This window comes from Ceratosolen solmsi, unplaced genomic scaffold, assembly GCF_000503995.2.
Source record: "Ceratosolen solmsi marchali unplaced genomic scaffold, CerSol_1.0 scaffold28, whole genome shotgun sequence".
Taxonomy (NCBI): domain Eukaryota; kingdom Metazoa; phylum Arthropoda; class Insecta; order Hymenoptera; family Agaonidae; genus Ceratosolen; species Ceratosolen solmsi.
Window position 1 is genome coordinate 649,839 of NW_011948429.1, and position 12,677 is coordinate 662,515.

At 36.5% G+C, this 12,677-nt stretch overlaps 1 protein-coding gene across 1 annotated transcript in view; it reads right to left on the minus strand.

Moving 5' to 3' along the window:
• The window catches only part of LOC105363847 (paired box protein Pax-6-like), a 43,916-nt gene extending 39,581 nt beyond the window's left edge, over positions 1–4,335 (minus strand). Inside the window, exon 1 of the mRNA XM_011501646.1 lies at positions 4,140–4,335. The gene's annotated coding sequence lies outside the window, so the exon portion shown is untranslated. The remainder of the gene's footprint in view (positions 1–4,139) is intronic.
• Positions 4,336–12,677: the final 8,342 nt, after the last annotated feature.

A 12,677-nucleotide genomic window follows, 5' to 3' on the forward strand; every position in this document is an offset into this window, starting at 1 on the left:
CCCCACCCCGCCCGGCGGTCTGCTCTCGCGCTCGTATAGGCGCGGGACTCGCTTATAAAGTTTAGCCAAGTCGATTCGAATCGCGTCGCGGTCCGATTAACGCGCCGTACCGCACGACGACCGCAGCACGTCCCACACGTCGCCTGGACTCCTCGTCAATCCCTCCCTCTCGCTCTTTCTTCGCGTCCCTTACGCAACGCAATCGCTCACTGATCTCCTCGCTCAGCCTGGCTCGGCTTCTTTTTTCTTTCTTGTTTTTTTTTTGCGTGCGTGTGTGTGCACGTGTATTTTCTTTTTGGTTATTTTCTTCTGTTACTTTTTGTTATTCCCTCACTCCTTCTTTTATCCTTGTTTTTATATGCGTCACTCTGCGCGCCGACGAAAGGAAAATTGCCGTAGATATAATGTGAATCGAGTGGATGAGAAGCTAATTGAACGGAAACGAGCCTCGATGCATTTTGCACAATTTATCCATTTCTCCTTCTTCTTGCTTTCCCAAAGAGATGAAAGAGCGCGCGTAGACGCTTTTGATACATTGGCGCAACAAAATTAAGCACATTGTTTTCACTTACGCGTGAGCTTAAGTGAGTAAGCCTATCCCTAAATAAGCTTTCGAGACGTCCTAAGCGTTTCTATGACAGCGCGTCTATTCTACGCTTTCCGTTTAATGAGCTTGCGTGCTTTTAGCGTTGCTTTAAGCATTTTTAAATGATGAATCTGCGCGAGGTTTGTTGATATATTAAGTTTGTACGTGCATTAACCGATAAAATAACGCTTGATTTCTTACTCGAGCAAGTCTTTATAACTTTGGTGCACCAACATTATCATCGGACTCGAAGAATAACGAATGCTTCATTCAATTATGTTATCGTTCATCCTCGATGCTCATTAACATCAAAATATAATCAATAATATCTCGATATATACAAGATAGATCATAGATAGAAGATAGAGAGGAAAAAAAGACGCTACTATATCTAAAGTACGAGGCACATTCGACACATTTTGACTGCCGTATACTCTTTGTAAATGGGTGTAAATATTTTATGAATCCAGTCGAAAAGCGTAAAACTTTCGTTAGAAAACCAAGGAAACCTCAACGAGCCCCGCTGTACGTTATTAATTGTCGTTACTGAGCCTGCGCGTGGGCTCTCCCAAGAGAGACAGAGACAGAGACAGAGAGAGAGAGAGACAGAGAGAGAGAGAGAGAGAGAGAGAGAAATGGATTCGGTATCATCTGGCGCAGCTACCTCCTTAAGCATAGCCAAAATTAGAAATAGAAAGAAATTATGCTTATTCAGCAAATTAGTCCTCGGACGCTCAGACAAACGCAGCACTCGTCGTAGGTTTTGCGCGACGGGCGGCGAACGATCGATAATCCGATCGGGGATTTTCGCAGGGCAAACACGATCGCCGCCAGCAAAAACCAATCCTTTGTCGCACGGCGCCCCAACAACGGAAAATTAACAAAGTTGCGAGATTTGCATGTGCTATTCTTATGCGAGACTTGCGCCGAGGAAACGGCCGAGCGGCCACTTGTATTTGACGCCATACTTTTCACGTTTTACGCTTACGAATAACAACGAGGCGGTGCTCCGAGTGCTGCCGTTTGATTTCCCAACATCAAAGCCAACAGAGGTGTTGGCACGATTAGGAGAGCTTGACGCTTATATATATATATATATATATATATATATATATATATATATATATACGTATATAAAAAAAGAAAAAAAAAAAGAAAAATAAAGAAAGAAAGAAAAAATCCCTCTCCTTTTTACCTTAAACCTTATATTTAATTAGGTCTACGAGTTGCCCTTCATTACCGCCTGCTCGTCAGAAATCCAATTATACCGCTCCCTCCTTTGACATGGATAAATAAATATGTGGGCGTAAATCTTGAATTGAAGTCTACGTGCCGTACATTATGTTTCATTGAATTTAAATTATTTCGTGGTTTGGCACGGGAGAACTAGAATTCTCATTGCTTTCGCGCCTCTTCAATACGCATTTTATCAAAAATCAATTGATTAAACTTGGGGCGGACCATTGTACGACCATCTTTGCGACATGTCGCGCTCAAACCAATGGCGCATTATATTTACTTGCATTACTAATAATAATATTTCCTATGTATTTGCGAACAACGCTGGAGAATGTATTATTAAATGGAAAAAGTCGAGTAACGTATCTTCAATGACCGAGGCGTACCGTTTCATTGGAAAATTCCCACTAAATTAAGTATCGTTCATTCCTGACAAAATATTCAGCCTTACCCTTTCAATATATCACATCAGAATTTTATTGATTATTATTGAATATAATATTGTAATCATAATTATATTACATTTGACGTCTTGCTAGTTACTTTGGACATTGACATATGCCCAATCGCATTAGGATAAAAAAAAAATTCTAGATTTGTTTATTAAACTGAATATATGAATCGGGCGTCGTTGAACCGATTATCACCTAAATTACTCTTTAAAAAGTCGTAAAGTTTAAAGTTATACTTGGAGGGGGAGGGGGGGGCGGGCTAAGTCAAGACGAGGCTCGTTTGTCAGAGGCAAAGATAAACTCGCAATGTTAACTTTATAGTTCACCATTGCGCGACATTTTCTCCCGCATCTAATGAGCAATTTTCTTCTTCTTCTATTTTTGTTCAAAAACAATGCACGAAAGGTTGGCCAGCACCTCACCCTTAATGTTCACAATTAGTAAATAGTGCCCGGATACAAGACTGCTCCTTGGCACGGATTTGTCCCGGTGAAATGATAAAACATAATGCCCGACTGATTCTCACTGGAAAATGCCACTGACTCCCAGGGAACCCCTAAACAATACAGGTCTCGTTAATTGGCCATCTATCGATCAGGTAAAAGTAACATTAAGAAGAATAGGAAAGTTCACGGAAGATAATAATGTGCGTCGGATCTCGCGCTCCTCGTGCATCCAACCCTCGCCACGGCATAAGCGAGTCGATCATCGCATAAAGCGGCGCCACGGGGTGTCGTCACTTGTGCGTCGACCTCGAGCCTCGTCAAAATCGCAAAAAAAATTGTACGAGCGACTACTAATTAAGGACGCAATAATTAAGGAAGCAATTTGTGTCGGGCGTAAGGAATGTGCGATGCGCGACGAGGAAGTCATCGGGGATAGGATATTGGACGAGGCGTGGAAAAGTACGCGCGCGGCCAGCAAAACCGATCGATCGATCGATCGATCGATCGTCTAAGCGTAGTCCCACGACGGACATTATTAAGTCCGAAGATCGGGCAGTTGGGACTCGAGGTTGAAAATCTCGAGTTTAGCCCTCGCTCTCTCGCTCTCTCGCTCTCTCTCTCTCTCTCTCTCTCTCTCTCTCTCTCTCTCACTACTATTCACCACTCGTCGTCGTCGTCGTCGTTTTCGTCATCGTCGTCGTTGCCGTCGCCGTCGCCAACCCACTCTCCCCCCTCTCCGCCCGATCGTCGCCCCATTATTTATATCCATCCGAGGGAGTGTCCATTTAAATTTCAAAATCCAAGGGGCAACAGAGTCAAAGATTCGCTACACGTCGGCCGAGGCGCTTTATAGATTAAGGACAATTTCTTACCCGCTCATTCTCGTGCACGACTGAGTGGAGATTAAAGATCGAGTGCGCCGCAATGGAAAATCCAAGACTCGACGGAACGAGCTCGGGGACATCGGAGGAAAATAAAATAGTCGTCAGAAGTTACGTGGCCATGCGCGATGTCTCAACAGTTGCGCGATGCAAAGCCGTGTACATAAAATTGTTCAAAGGCCAGGAAGAAGAGCATCGGCAGCGGTGAGTATCCCGTCACCGGGCAGCCGGGTCGGCGGGGTGTGGGGTTCAGGATGTATTTGGGTTTGGGGATCATGCGATGATGAGAGATGATAAGAGGGGGTGGAATGGTGTCGTAGTGGAGATAGTGGATAAGTAGGAGCAGGAGGATGAGGAGGGAGGAGAACTCAGGGAAAGGAGGAAAAACAGTCGGATATATGGGACGGGTAGATAGTTAGATAAATAACATAGTGGGATAGTCGAGTAAATAGAATGAAAAATAGATCGAGCAGCGCTTAAGGGTGAAAAAGGTCCGGGCCGGGCGAATGGTCCCGGGTGAAGCACGTGGACTTACCAATACTGGCCGTCGGGCGGCGGTCGCGCGCTCCTCCGGGCCCGCACCAAGGCAAACACGGGGGACGTCTCACACGCGGGTCAGGACGGGGTTGCGCGCTCTGGCAGGGGTCACAGCGTAGCCGGCATCCCGGCTTGAGGAGAATTGGGTGCGATGCGTGACGGCCGCGTGGCTCTGGTAGAAAGACGCGGGCGCACGTAGGCTGATCGACAGCGGCGACTTAACTAAGGGTTGTCGGCGCCCGTCGCCCTGGCTCGCACCCGCTCGCCCTCCTTCTCTCTCGCTCGCTCCGACTCTCGGCGCGGTTCGGCGGGTGGCGCGAGGAGGGGGGACGCCCAGCTCAGTAGTCATTGGCTGTTGGCGGGCCAATGGGTGGGCGGCTCGGGTAGACGACGGTGGGGATGGCCGCTGGGCGAGCCTGACATCATCGATTCTGAATGGGCGCGATTGCTCAGCGGCGCGGAAGGCACATTGGAGGGCGCCACGACGAGGCGTCGCGCGTTACCGCTCCCCCAGCCATCGCTCGGCACCTGGTGGGGGAGGCGCATGCGGCCTAGAGGACGCGATACAGTGCTGAACAGAGCAGGACTTTCTTGATCTCGGCCGCGCTGGGTTATAAGAGCGGCGAGCCGAGAGGACCGAGGGCCAGACGGCGCGGGACTCGTGGCGCGCGCACCAGGTCGCGCGACTCCTCATGATCCTAAAAGGAGAAATCGAGGTGGTGTTAGGGAGGGAGGATGTTAGCCTCGCTCGGCATCGCTTATTATCGCATATCCGACATAGCCAGATAAATATTTGCAATGTAAGGATGTGTTTTGGTCGAGCACTGCTTAGAATAAACTATCCGTTAGATTATTATGCGCCACTGGACATAATCAATGAACGATCATTGCATGAAATCGCAGTATAGAAAAAAAATTAATACCACGGAATTCATGAAAAATATATAAAAATCTCGTTGCGTTTCGTCCACTTTTTCATCCAGCCTATAAAATCCTAAATAATCAATCACTCGAATACTTTTCATACTCTCTGTATTACATAATTTGCAACGTCAAACATTGAAAATTTCAATATTTTGTTTGGATTTTTTTTTTGTTTTGTTTTATTTGTTATCGTTACTATTGTAATTATTATTATTAATTTTTTTTTTTTTTTTTTTTTTTTTTTGATTTTTTTTAGTTCGGCACCTTTATATCGTTCTAATGAATTTACGCACAGCGACGTCACCTTATGACGATTGAAATTATCGACGATTGACTCGGAGATAAATAATCGATCGTGTCTTCCCTTACATTCGGTTAACACTTACTCGACAAACGTTGAAAAGTAATGTAAGAAACGTCACTGAAATAATAGATCGTAAATACTTGGTTAAATAATAATTTTAATGATAATGGCATTGAGAGGCTAGGACTCGCTAAGTCCATGTCAAATATATCGAAAGCAGTTGTTTCAATTTAACGAACAAGCACCAATTTTATCTTGAAGCATTACATATAAATAAATTTCACCTTTCGTTTCGATATCATATTATGTAGAAAGTGGTGTGTGCACGGACTCGCGCCTATATTTGCCCAATGTATATCAATTATAAATTTAAATTAATCAATAATTCCTCGGATAAAAAGCAATTAAATTCTCATGGACTTTTATTCCACATTTATATTACTCGTGTCTTACTGAATTAAAGGGCATCATTTATTTGCTATTTTATTAACAATTTATAAGCATTGCACGCAAGAGATTATACGAAATACAAACGGAGTGAACATGAGCGTGTAAATTCTATAAATCATAATATTGTTTATAGTGAAAATAGCAGTTACGAGTGCTCTTATTTTACAGTGATTTCATTTCAATCATTGTCCAATGTATATTTACTTATCAGATGATTTGAAGTGAAATTTATTTGTATCTCATGTTATCATAGAAAATTTATTACTTTTAGCATTGATTTATCGAACAAGCGCTTAATATCATGAATATTTTTTAATTATCAATGATGTTTTTATTTTTTTTTAATGTTTACGTAACTTCGTAAGCTTCGAGGATTCCCACTATAAATTCACACACTTACGCATTCGTACTATACACATGTATGCTTATACGATTATGATTGACAAACTACGTTTATATACTTCATTGTACTTATTTGGAATTAATTAATTAATCATCGCTAAAATATTAAATTTATTCACTTCAAAGACTGTCTATTTAAGTATCGGAAATTAGCCAACTAGCTTGCTTCGATTTACCGTCTGCACAAAGAGAATTTATAATTACATAAGCCATTTACAATCTGTAATTACATTCGATAAAATCTTTTTGTAATATAAATTTTTTCTCTTCGAGTTATTATTACGAATATGATTATTGCTGTTTCCCTTGTAGCAAAAATTTGTATAGATCAGCAATAAATATAATAATAGCATAAATAAAATAAAATATAATATAGTAGTAATAATTAAAACTTCTTTTTTTTTTAATGTTAAAATGATGGATTTTTTTTGCGTAAAATTATTGTTTACTCTGACTAAATGAATGTTCATTTAAAAACAATAAAAAAAAAAAAAGATTTCTTACTCGTCATATTTTGTTCGTTTTATTATTTTGTTAACTTAATTAAATTCATCTTTATATAATCATTACATTTTATAATTTTATACAGTAGAACTTCTTCATAATTTTATTAAACAAAATTTACGTCAACGATAAATTATAACAGGAAAAAGGTTAGTTTTTTTTTTCTAAACGACAAAAAATAATTTTGCAATAATCAAATTTTATCTCGTAATAAGTTTGATACGCATTTCAATTCATTCAATTCATTATTCCCTTAGTACCAGTAATGACGATGAAAAGTGTCGCTCAAATAATCCTAAAATATATCTCGCTTGGCGCGTGCGCGATGCTAAAACGGTGTGCTTTTTGAGCGCAATTTAGACTCGACAAGAAGACGATAAATGCGGCAAAGAAGTTAAAAGGGCCAGAAAAAACTAAGAGAAGGAGAGAGTGAGAGAAAGAGAGAGAGAGAGAGAGAGAGAGAGAGAGAGAGAGAATTAAGAGGTACATCGAAATAGAAAAACAGGGAGGGTCGATTTTCGCTACGGCACAGGGGTGCGTTTGAAGAGAGAGAAAAAAGGAAGGGTAAAAGAGGGCAGAGGAATTTGGTGCGGCGCGCGCGTCACTCGAAAGTCGGCCGAGCGGGTCTCTTCCCTCAGCCTCCCTCCCACCGAAGGATATTAAAATATAATTGGCGTTTGTCCCCTTTGTGCAAAACGGTATCTAGCCGCGCGTGTCCCCCCCCCTCCCACATATCCCCTCGTCATATCAATCCCCCTCCCACCCTACCGACCCGTCACACCCTCAGCCGTCCGTCCAGCCACCCTCGCTCACCCCCTAGCGGACTGCGGGTGTTATGTACGCTAGGCTGACCGCCAGCCCGAATCACCCCGCTTCTCTCTACCCAACAATGCGCAAAGAGAGGCGTAAAGAGCGCGACGAATATTACATCCAGACTTTTTTTTCTTCTCGTGTACGCGTTCTCTCTCTCTCTCTCTCTCTCTCTATCTCTATCTCTCTCACCATCTCTCTATCACCATCTCTCTCACCATCTCTCTCTCACCATCTCTCTCTCTCTCTCCCTCTCTCTCCCTCTCTCTCTCTCTCTCTACGAATAATTGTTGCCCGAGCTACAGGCGTTTACGAAGAATACAAGGACGCGCAATTTGTGTTTTCAACGAGCAAGGGTATCTCTGGTCTGGAACTTCTGCTGGATATTCTAATTACACGTGCATTTATTACCGAGCGAGGTTCTATTATATCTCCCAGCCCGTTCTTATCTGTATATTTTAAAAGGCAGCTGCTGAAGTATGTTAAGCATCTACCGCGCTGACTCCTAATTTGCCGAGACGCTGTTAAACAATGTTAAACGATTGTGTCGATAAGAAAGTTATCCGGGGAAACTCGAGCGTTTTACGGAGCATTCGATTAATGACGAAGAGCTCGTCGTCGTTGTTTGCCGATTTAATTAAATAGCTCGCTTATCGTATATTGTGAGAGGTGTAATAAATTATTTTCATATCGTTTTAGCCATATCGTTTACGAATTTCTCCCGTACTATCAATGATTTTTGCATACTGAATTCGTTAGCTTGAGACATTAAGCTCAATGCTCTTTCAATTTTTATTGCACACTGGCAGCAACTTTATCTTCTTTATCTAAATAATATTCTAAGCTCAGAATTTTATGGAAACTGACAATGTTTTCATAAAAATTATTTTCATATTTTTCTTCCAATAATTCATTATTGATTCGACAATTAGTAATCTTAAGCTTCATTTTCTTAATCAAACTTTGGCAGTTGATAGATTAGCATAATTTAACACATATCTTGAAAAATAATAATCATATAATTGTCATTAAGAATAAGTTTGCTTTTCATATTAAGTGGCTGATTGATTAAACGATATTCACAAACTTGGAAGCACTTAATATTCCAAATTATTTCTTATTGTAAGAAAAGAAAAGTATTTCTTTATTGTTATATATAATAAACTAATATACCTTATTATTATATTCTTATTATAATAAAATCATAGTTTTTAAATCTTAACCTACATTATGAATTGGAAAGATTAATTATACACATTTATTTGGAATATCCGAAAGTAATAATTTTATCTTAAAATAAAATTGAAATGCCCGTAACTTTTAAAAACATTCACGATTTGAAGAATATTTTATTTTATTAAAAAAAATAATAATAATAAAAAAGAAACAAAAAAAAAATGATATTAGTTTTGCTTTCATTTACAAATAATGCAACGCGTCCTCGACGCATTTCTTTAAATTTTCTGGTATTTATTGCTCCCTCGTAAACGTCGTTTCGTCTCTTCCTTACCGTTACACCCCTCGACAAGAAGCGATAAGGGTTATTCACAAAGGGTGCAAGAAGTTTACTCAGTTTATCTTGTTTAGATCAGTAAATGATTGAGTCAAGAAATAAATTACATTTCATTTTGTATAATGAATTTTCAATTAATATTTTTTCTCATTAATAATTATTAATTAATTATTGGTCATTAGTTTTCTTAATGCAGGCAAAAATTGATAATCTGTCAGATTTATTTTTTTTTTAAATCTTCAGACGTATTTTTTAATAGATGAAATGAAAATTTTTCTACTCACGCATTTCATATCGTTTCCAACAACTCTTTATGGGATAAATAAATAAGAATAAATTTTTTGTGCAATACACAAATCAAAATATTTTTATATTACAATATAAATCATTATTAATGGGATTTTCAATCAATATTTATTGCACAAAATCATATTTAATGCAATAAATTGTTATTAATAGTCAATTATTCATTATGATAGTTATATTAATTTAAATTTCATGTCGCAAAATCATTGAATATATAGTTTATCTAAGCATATAATTAATAGAATAGCGAATGCATAATGGTATTTAGAGGTGAAAGAGAATAGTTTAAACGTATTTAGTAGAGTATAATTTTATAGTATAATTAACATATAAATTAGAATTAATTTGATTCATTGTTTTTTTTTTATTTTTTTTTATTTATTTATTTTTTTATTTATTTATTTTTTCATTTTTTTATTTTTTTTTATTGAAAATCTCCATAATATTTACTCACAGTATTTAATATCAGATTTTCAAAGACATGTTTATGATTAAAATTCACAAAAGTTTTAACAAGTAAATTAAATGAAATATTAATTATTATAATATTGAAATTGAAATTGAAATAGTAAAGCATAATAGCTCATAAACATATAAAGTCATATAAATAAAATTATTTGTCAGGGAGCCAATGTAAATGGCATTATAAATATAATTTTGTACTCACTAAGTGTTTCATATGTTATTCACAACTATTGTTTCGTAATTCTATTCCTTCGATTGAAAGTTTCGTATATTTATAGTTGTATGCACGTATAAAGAAAACAAAATGATAATAGTCTAAACGAATAGAAAAATTATAGACAAAAACTTGCTACGCTAATTTTTCTGGCGTCGATTTATTGTTTTATTAATTTTTCTCTTTTAAAATTTTTGATAGCTTTTTGGTTTGATGGATATATGTGCATATGTATTTTTATCAACATTATTCTCCGTTGCTAGACACAACTGACGGATCGATCCTATACGTATATTCATTTAAAATTTTTTAATCAAATATTATTTTGAAACAAACTAAATATGTAATTATATAACTTATACTTTAACGTTTACACATACCTAAATGTATGCACAGCTTTATTATATTTTCAAATATGCACATGTAGAGAGATAATTGCTTGACGTCACCATTATAAAAATATTTCACGTTCATAAAGATCAGATTTGCATTTTTATGCATTCACCTGTGTACATTAATTTGAGATTTTAATTTATGACTATATTTTTTCAGCTGTTATACCATAGCTATTCATCTTTAACATAATTAAATAATTAAAATAAATATCTGCGTATGTCATCGATCATAAACATTACTAATACACAAAATTCATAAATAAGTAAAAGTTTCAATCGATTGGATTAACTGATAAAATAAATTTTAGGCATCTAAAATCTAATTTATAATAATAGAAATTTATAGGCTATGGTGGTATGAAATGTAATTAATAATAATTATCTTAAAATTTGGGTGAAATTAAATTGAGTATACAAAAATCCATGTATAATATTTACTCAAGTTTCTTTTATAATAAACCTTTGATGGAATTTTTCTACGCTTGATTGCCTTTATAAATGCTGTATCTATTAATTGATTGAACGTAATGAAAAATTTTATGCAATGTTGGTCGAACTAGAAATCAGATATGGCGATAAATTTCTAAAAACAGAAATAATATTATAATATAATAATAATAATACATTACAATCATCTAGTATACTCTCAATATAAGAAATATAGTGATTAGATGTACATTAAAATATTATTAATAATCGTATTCTTATGTCGCGTAAGAATCCAAACTTTATTTTTATTAACAACGAATTTTAATCTTTAATATGCCTACTAATTAGCCTGTATTTTTAAATTACTAATTTAAATATTATGTGAATATTATGTTTTACGTAAATACACAATTAACGCGCATAAGTACCGTAAAAATATTAGCATTGGCAAGCATAATTTTCAACGAGATTATTCATTTTAGAAAATTTATTTATTGATTTTATTTTTATGCACGATTGAATAAGATTGAATCGAATTCCATATAGCAATAATTTTAAAAATAATAATCATATATAATCGATAAAATTATTATTGTTTTAAAATATCGAAAATAAAATTGTATAAAGTTTTTAAAATGAATTTAAAAGAAATTATTGTAAATCAATATTTTTTTAATTTTCCCGAGAAACAAATAGAATAAAAATATAATGAATTAAATTTAAATTGTAAAATTTTCATAATAGGAGCTTTAATTAATGTTAACAGTATATATATATATATATATATATATATATATATCAAATCTTTGAGGCATTTAATTAAATCTTTATAAGACAAGATACAATTATTACGTACATTGTTTCGTAAAATATTAATATCATTAATTTCTTAAAAATTGAGCTTTACTTGTGAATTTTTTATCTCTTAATTAATAAAAAAATTTATATAAATTATGACATTATTCAAATGATATATATTGTCCATGTAAATATAATAATTAATTAATATAATTATAATATAATAATTTCAATTATAGACTCCAAGCGAATAAAAAATTCTGTTAATATATTTCTAACTTATAATGTTAAAATTACTAAAAAGTACTTGATCGTGTAGAGGCATTATCAAATGCTATTGTGATGCAATCGAGCGACTAACTATTTCGAACTCATTTATGTGCGAACATTAGATTAATCAATAAAGAAGTTTGCACGTTCAAAGACATGCATTAGGAGTTTCGTAATTGCGTATCTCGAAGATTACACGATAAATATACATATGAAAAATTCATTTCGCCCAAGACCTCGACGCCCATTGGTTAAATTCAAATTGTGACAGCTAATTTTGCCTAACAGTCGTGTATGATCGCATTAAAGGAAGTAATAGCAGCGGCGTGACTTTTCAAATGTACATGGGAATGAAATTCTTTGTTCGACTATGAGGCGAGCGACATTAATAGGGAATTAGATCGCGCAGCCGAGCGTAGTCGTTAATATTTGGAAAATCTGGGGAAGGCAATTAGACGGTGAGGCACGTTGCTGAAAACAAAATCCGATTGCTCCTATCCGCGCTAAAGATCGGCCCTATAAGAGCGATTGAAAAATCGCGAATAACGCGCGGGAGTATCTGCCGAGCGCCGGAGCAGCTGCGTGCGAATGACAGGAAAATGCCGTGGGCAGGCCGATGGGGAAAAGCCGGCTCTCGTTCGCTTAAATGTGAAACGGGCTTAAACGGGGGAGATCCGGGGCACTGGAAGTAACGCGCTTCGATTTTGCGTTAGCTCAGCTACGCGTGAATCCAGCCAAGGTCAAGTCACCTC